We start from the raw sequence: 8,154 nt of genomic DNA on the forward strand, positions 1-8,154 counted from the left end.
AAGAAAGCAGGTCTTGATGAAACCAGATGGATACTTCAAGAAATGTGGAAAAAATTTAATCATAATATTCTTCAAAATCTTCGAAGAAATTAAAAAGAAAGCAATACTCCCAAACTCATTTGAAGAGAAAAGTGTTATGCTGCTATGAAAACTGTAAAAAGATCCAACCAAAAAAAGAGAGAATTACAGACCAATCTCCCTCATGAATATAGATACAAAAATTCTCAAAAAAAAAAAAATACTAGCAAGTAAAGTACAGAAAACATCAGTCAAATGATACACTATGACCAGGTAAGATTCATACCTATGATGCAAGGATTGTAAAACATATGCAAACCTATAAATGTAGCACACTATATCAATAGACACAAAAACTACATGATCATCTCAACAAACATATTAAAACCTTTTTACAAAGTACAACACTCATAGAGGGAAATCTAAAAACCACATGATCATTTCAATTGATGCAGAAAACGTTTTTCACAAAGTCCAATACTCATTTATGTTCAAAGTCCTACAGAAAATTAGAATAGAAGGCCTCTACTGCAATTTGATAAAATCCATCTATGACAACACAACAGCTACTATAATTCTAAATGGAAAAAACTGAAATCTTTTACGCTCAAATCTGGTACAAGACAAGGATGTCCTCTATCACCCCTCCTATTCAATACAGTTTTGGAATTATTAGCTAGAGCCATTAGAAAAGAGGGAGAAATAAATGGAATAAGTATAGGTAAAGAAGTAGTTAAACTATCATTATTTTCAGATGACATGATACTTTACTTGGAAGACCCAAAACACTCCACCAAGAAGTGACTAGGACTAATACGGAAATTCAGTAGCATAGGATATAAAGTCAATACTCAAAAGTCAATAGCATTCATCTACACAGATATCAAACACACTAAGAGGGAAAGTAGACAAACAATACTTTTTATTATTTTGTTTTATTGAGAAACAAATATCAATGAGAGAGTTTCAAAGCTGATTAATAGGACATTTTCAACAAGTAATACATTGTACATGGTTATCTTCTTAGTAGTTATCCATAGTAAGAATCAGACAGGATATACTGTCCAAACGCTGTTTTTTTTCATAATTTTATTGAGAAATAAATAGCAATGAGACAGTTTTAAATCAAATTGGTAGGACAGTTCCAATAGTTAACACATGTCATACTGTCTTCCTAATGGTTATGTGCTGTACAAGATGCAGACATGATATCCTATTTACAAACACTATTAGAACAAATCCCTCTATTCATTGAATTAAGAGAATGTAGCTATATATCTATCCTAACATATGAATGAATTAACAACTGGGACCAACTTTTATTAAGAAGTTTTGAACATCAAAAGAAATTACCAACAAAGTGAAAAGACAAACCACAAATTTCAAAAAAAAATCTTAACTAATAAGCACTCAGACAAAGGAATGCTCTCTAGAATTTACAAAGAATTAAAAAAAAAAACAGGGGCCAGGGTGATGGCTCAGTGGAATAAGCGCTTCCCTGGCAAGTCCAAGGGCCTGAGTTCAATCCCTGGTTCTGAAAAAAAAAAAAATTAAAAAACAATAGAGTCTCCAAATTTAAAGATTCAATCCAGAAATGGGCATCCGAGATGAACACACACTTCTCAGAGGACAAAATTAAAGAATGGAATAAATATATGAAAAAATATTCCACATCACTAGCCTGCTGTGAAATGCAAATTAAAACAACACTGAGATACCATCTCACCCTGGAAAGAATGGCTATCATAAAGAAATCAACCAAAAACAAATGTTGGAGAGGCTGTGGGGAAAAGGGAAACTTTCTCCTCTGCTGGTGGGAATGAAGACTGGTGCAACCATTATGGAAATCAGTGTGGAGACTCCTTAAGGATCTAGGACTGGAAATTCCATTCAAGCCAGCTATCCCTCTAGTGGAAATTTTCCCAGAGGAATTGAAAACGGCATATCATACTGATATATGTGTACCATGTTTATAGCAGCACAACTTGTGATAGCCAAATCTTGAAAAAAAACAAGATGCTTGTCACGGTAACCTGTCTGATCCAAACTTAGGCACAGTGAGGGAGACACTTTTCCGCACCCTGGGGACACCCACCACAACTCCACAGCATTCCCCACCATGCCTGCCCAGTGAGTGAGAACATCTGCCATGTTCTCAGGACCAAAGAACCAACCATAGCACAGTCCCAAGGAGTGTGTGGGAGAGCTTCCTGCTACCCTGCACCCGTGGGACCTGTCCAGTCCAAACTCAGGTACCGCATGAGCGAGACCCTCCTCCTCGCACTTGGAAACTCACCCACCACTCCCCAGGCCCACCTGCCAGTAAACTGAATGAGAACTTCTACCTCATTCTCGGGACCTCAAAATCCAGCCCTAGCCCAGGCCGGGTGAGTGTGTGGGAGAACTTCCCCTCTCACATACTTCCTCTTGTTCCCTTCAGACTCAGCTCAGGCCTAGCATACAGGCTTGTGGTAAAACTCCTCAGCTACAGTCCCTGCAGGGAGAAGAGGGGACAGAACCACCCAGCTAGTCCAGGAGGAGAACATTTTGCCAGAGGGGCACAAGTTCACTCCCAAGGGCAGCAGCAGGAAGGAGCTGAGCACAGCAGCTAGACTAAAGACAGGCAAAACTCAATAAATTCAAACTTTGTAGATCTGCACCTGAATTTCAGTAGTTGCTGAGTTTATAACTGCACCAAAGCTCTACATGAAGGTCAGAAGACAGTGCTATACAAAATCATAAGTCAATACATCTCAATTATAACCATCAATGTAAATGGACTCAAATCATCAATTATGGGGAAAAAAAGAAAAAGGAAAATTTTTTCTCACATAAAATTTAAGGTTTTCTTAGCCTATGTTGACAGGGATTTTTGTCAAAGTTGATGGCAAACAACTATTGTGCATCAGAATCTGTTTGGTTTTCATCAGCACAATATGGAGTACTTTTCTATAGTTCTATAATTACTTGGCCTAATAAATGAGTGAAATAATAACAATGTACATATGTATGTGTTGCCTCTACAAACAGATGCCATTTGATACATTTATTACAACTGTTCAAACGCAAGAATCTGAGTTCAATCAAACGCAAGAATCTGAGTTCAATCCCCGGTTCCGCAAAAAAAAAAAAAAAAGAACTGTTGTATTATTTTTAAAAGTGTTAAAATGAACATTGCTAGAAATCATTAAAGAGAATAAAGTTTAGATAAGAAGGAAAAGAAAAGTTGCCCATCATATGAGGAATGATTGAAAAAGATGTGGCATTTTTATACAATAGAGTATTACTCAGCTATAAAGAATGATAAAACTTGAAGCATTTATATTTAAGTGGATGCCATTTGAAGATATACTAATAAATGAAATAAACAAGACCTACATGTGTAAAAATCATAGTTGCCTAGTATAAAAACTCAAAAGAAGAAATACAAATAGAAATGTATAATACAGTTAAAAGGAAAGTGAGAACTTGAGGATTCAACAAGAGGGCAAGAAGAAAACCTGGGAAACAAGACAGGGACAAAACCAAACATTTCTATGCACAAGATGAACAAGGCAGTGATCCTGAGAAACATCAGCAGGTTTTTGAAACTAGCAGTTAATTGTTAGGATTCTCACCCTGTCTAACTATACATACCTCTGAACCAAGCAACTGCACTGAAGAGAGCAATGTGTAATAGAAGGGTCACACTTGGAATACCTATCATACTTGTCCTCTAAATGCATACTTCTTGTCATTACATACCAATTATTACCATACTGTCTCACAAGTAAAAGTATTTTCTATTAATTTGGTAATAAATGAAAGAAGACACAAGAAAAAGAAAAATAATGTCACAAGGTTGTCCTAATACAATGCTGTATATGGTTAGATTTTTATTTTTTCCACAATTTTATTGAGAAAAAAACAGCAATGAGACAGTTTCAAATCAAATTAGTAGACAATTCCAATAATCAACACATTGCATGGTCTTCCTAGTGATTATTTGTTGTAAAAGATGCAGACATGATATCCTATTTACAAACACAATTAGAAAAAATCCCTATATTCACTGAATTAAGAGAATGTAGCTATATATCTATCTTAATCATTTTGAATACACAGATACAAAATGGTAATTCATCTATATCCCCTTTTTTTGTTTAGTTTCATCATTTAAATATTATAGGTGTGTAAACTCAGTAAAATATTCCAAAACAGTCCAGTAGTTCATAACAGTATTGGGTCTTCCGCTTGACTGGCAATGTCAGAAGTTGTTGACCTGAGTCCCCTACAGTTCAACATAACAGGGCTTTACATCTTATACTTCATTTTTATACTTTTCTGCTGGATGGTTAAGACCAAGATAAATCAAGACCTATGTAACAAGAATTGTAGCTTTTGGATCTGATAATGTCTGTCAAATCCCATCAGGATTTATCCTGAGACACTGTACCTCTGATCCTCTGTCAGTGTCAGCCATGTGGATGAGTCTCAGACATTGCTTGGACTATTTGCTCTCTGTAAAAACCTGAGTAAATGTTGGCCCTCCATGTGACTCTCCTTAGGCACACTCTACATCATTGATCACTTTCATCTTTAGCCCCATAATCTCCTTGATCAGAAAATTTGGGACACAACTAAGTTACATAATGTTACAGTACAAGTTCTCATATGTCCTGAGACTTAATTGACCTTGGATGGGTAGGGCCAAAATGTTGGCCTTCCTTATGGCCCTCCTTTTTCTCTAAATTTAGGTCTGCAAACTTATGCTGTTAACCCTCCAGAATAGAAGTTTATTGTTATTACCATACAGCCTAGGCTCTTGAGCTTAACCTCACTATCTGTCTGAATATCAAACATCTTAGGCATAATATGGAACAGATATTTTTCATCAAGTATCGATATGTTAAACATTAAGTCCCTACAGAATATGGCAAAAAATTAAAATATATTTAAAAATAAGAATAAAGAATTATATTTGTTTATACATAAGTCCAGAAATCTAACCATATACAGCATTATAGAAGGACAGTCCCACAACACTCTTTTTCCTGTCCTCTGCCTTCATTCAACATCCCATTCCTTTTTAAACAATCGTCTACCTGAGAGACAGCACAGCAGCAACTGGTGTGTCTTGACAAGCAGCATGTATAGAGAAGACCACAAAGACAGGCACTCCAAGCATGAACCTACTACTACAAATTGCAATTTTCAGTGCAGTTGCTTACTTCAAAGGGGTCAGCTCATATAGTTATTCGAGGTAAGAATCCTTCCAATTAATTGCTAGATTCAAAAATTGAAGGATTCTCGGGATCATTGCCTTATGCATCTTGTACATATAAATGTATTGCTTCTTTCTGTCATGTTTTCTGGCTCTTCTCCTTGCTCTCTTTTCATTGTATAGTCCTCAAGTGATTGTTTTCTTTTTGTATTATACCTTTCTATTTCTACTTCTCCTTTACATTTTTATACTAGGGAAACTATACAATATTTACACATGTGTGTGTGGTCTATCTCACTTATGAGTTTATCATCAAGTGGCATCAATTTAAATATAAAGGCTTCAAGTTTATCATTCTTTATAACTAAGTAATTCTTCACTGTATAAAAGTACCACTTCTTTTTCGTCCATTCTTAAGGTGACGGGCATCTTGTTTATTTCCAATATTAGGCTATCACAAATTGTGCTGCCATAAACATAGGTACACATATGTCTCTATGATATGATGTTTCAGATCCTCCAGGAAAATTCCTAGTAGGGGAATGCTAGATTAAATGGGATTTCTAGTATTAGTTTTCTAAGGTGTCTTCAAACTGATTTCCATAATGGTTCCACCAGTCTACATTCGCACCAGCAGAGGAGAAGGGTTCCCTTTTCCTCACAGCCTCTCCATTTGTTGTTGATTGATTTCTTTATGGTAGACATTCTTTCTGGTGTGAGATGATATCTCAGTGTTGTTTTAATTTGCATTTCATGGAAGGCTAGTGGTGTGGAGCATTTTTTAATATAATTATTACCTTCTTTAATTTCATCCTCATAGAAATGTGTGTTCATCTCAGATGACCATTTCTGCACTGGGTCTTTAAATTTTGGGGCCCTAGTGCTTTCTACTTCTTCATAAATTCTATAGGGCAGACCTTTCTCTGAGTACTTATTTGTCAAGATTTTTTGCAAATTTGTGGGTTGTCTTTTCGTGTTATTGGTAATTTCTTTTGATGTGCAAATATTTCTCAATAAGAGGAGATCCTAGTTCTTAATTCTTTTAAGTGTTTCCCGTGCGATTTGATTTTTCTTCATGAACTCTTTACCTACCCCTATGCCTTCAAGAGTTCCTCCTAATTTCTCTTCCAGGAGATTTAGTGTTTCTCTATTAAATCTTAGATCTTTAATCCCACCTGGCTTTAGCTTCGTGCATGTTGATAGACCTGGGTCAAATTTTAGTTTTCAGCATGGAAAGAGCCAGTTTTTCCAGTATCCATTTGTGAAAGAGGCTATATTTCTTTCAGTGAGTATGTTTGGTCACTTTGTCAAAGATAAGGTGGCTGAGTGTGTTCATAGAGGCTTCAGAGTCTTCTAATCTATTCCACTGATTCTCAGGTATAATCCGTTGACAGTACCATGCTGATTTTATCACAGCAGTCTTTTAGTACAGTTTCAAGTCAGGAATTGTAATGCCTCCTGCCTTGTCTTTGTTGCCCAGGATTGCCTTTGCTATCCTAGGTCTTTTGTTCTTCCAAATAAATTTTAGGAATGATTTCTCCATATCTGTGAGGTGTGTTGGTGGTAGGCTGATAGGGATTGCATTAAATCTGTACAGCAATTTTGGGAGTATGGACATCTCCACAATGTTCATTCTTCATAACCAGGAGCATGGAGTATCTTTCCATTTTTTAAATCCTCCACGATCTCTTTTTTCAGAATAGTATATTTTTTGCTTGAAAAGTTCTTTAACTTCTTTAGTTAGATTAAAGTGAATGTATTGCAATTTCCTTGATACTATTGTAAATGGTATTGGTTCTGTAATTTACCTCTTAGTGTGTTTGATATCTGTGTAGAACAATGCTATTTACTTTTGAGTACTGACTGTCTCCTGCTGTGCGATTGAATTTCTGTACTAATTCTAGTAGCTTCTTGGTGGAGTTTTTTGGGTCTTCCAAGTAAAGTATCATGTCATCTGCAAATAATGATAATTTAACTTCTTCTTTACCTATTCATATTCCTTTTATTTCTTTCTCTTGTCTAATGGCTGTAGCTAATGACTCCAGAACTATATTGAATAGGAGGGGTGATAGAGGACATCCTTGTCTTGTACCAGATCAAAGAGTAAAAGAGGTCAGTTTTACCCATTTAAAATTATGTTAGCTGTTGGGTTTTCATAAATGGCTTTTATCAGATTGAAGTAGATGCCATGTATTCCAATTTTCTATAGGACTTCAACATGAATGAGTTTTGGACTTTATCAAAAACCTTTTCTGAATCAATGGAGATTATCATGTGGGTTTTAGTTTTCGCTCTCTTAGTATAGTGTATTACATTTATAGATTTTCGAATATTGAACCATCCTTGCATCCCTGGGATGCATCCTACATGGTCATGGTGTATGATCTTCTTGATGATTTGCTGTATTCTATTTGCCAGGATTTTATTGAGGATTTTGGCATCTATGTTCATAAGGGAGATTGGCCTGTAGTTCTCTTTCTTAGTTGCGTCTTTCCCCTGTTTTGGTATCAGTATAATACTTGTCTCCAGGAATGATTTTGGGAGGATTGCTTCCTTTTCAATTTCATTGAAATGTTTGAGGAGTATAGGGACTACATCTTCTGTAAATGTCTTGTAGAATTCAGCTGTGAATCCACCCAGACCTGGACTTTACTTTGTCGGTAGGTTTTCTATTACATCTCATATTTCATTGGCTGTTATTGGGCTATTGAGAGTAGTTATAGGGGGGCCTGGCTCTAGCTCAGTCCTTTAAGTGGCTGCTTCCACAAAGCTGTCAGCCTCAGGTTGCTGGAGTTCGAACCTCACAACTCTCCCGCTGGCCTAAAGTGCCCTGAAGGCATTCAAGAAACAAAAAAATAAATAAAAATAAATGAATGATTGCATGCTGACTTACTGGTGATTTTTTCCCTAGATAACCAAATGAGTACTGTGAT

Source organism: Octodon degus, unplaced genomic scaffold, assembly GCF_000260255.1.
Source record: "Octodon degus isolate 3935 unplaced genomic scaffold, OctDeg1.0 scaffold00257, whole genome shotgun sequence".
Lineage (NCBI taxonomy): Eukaryota > Metazoa > Chordata > Mammalia > Rodentia > Octodontidae > Octodon > Octodon degus.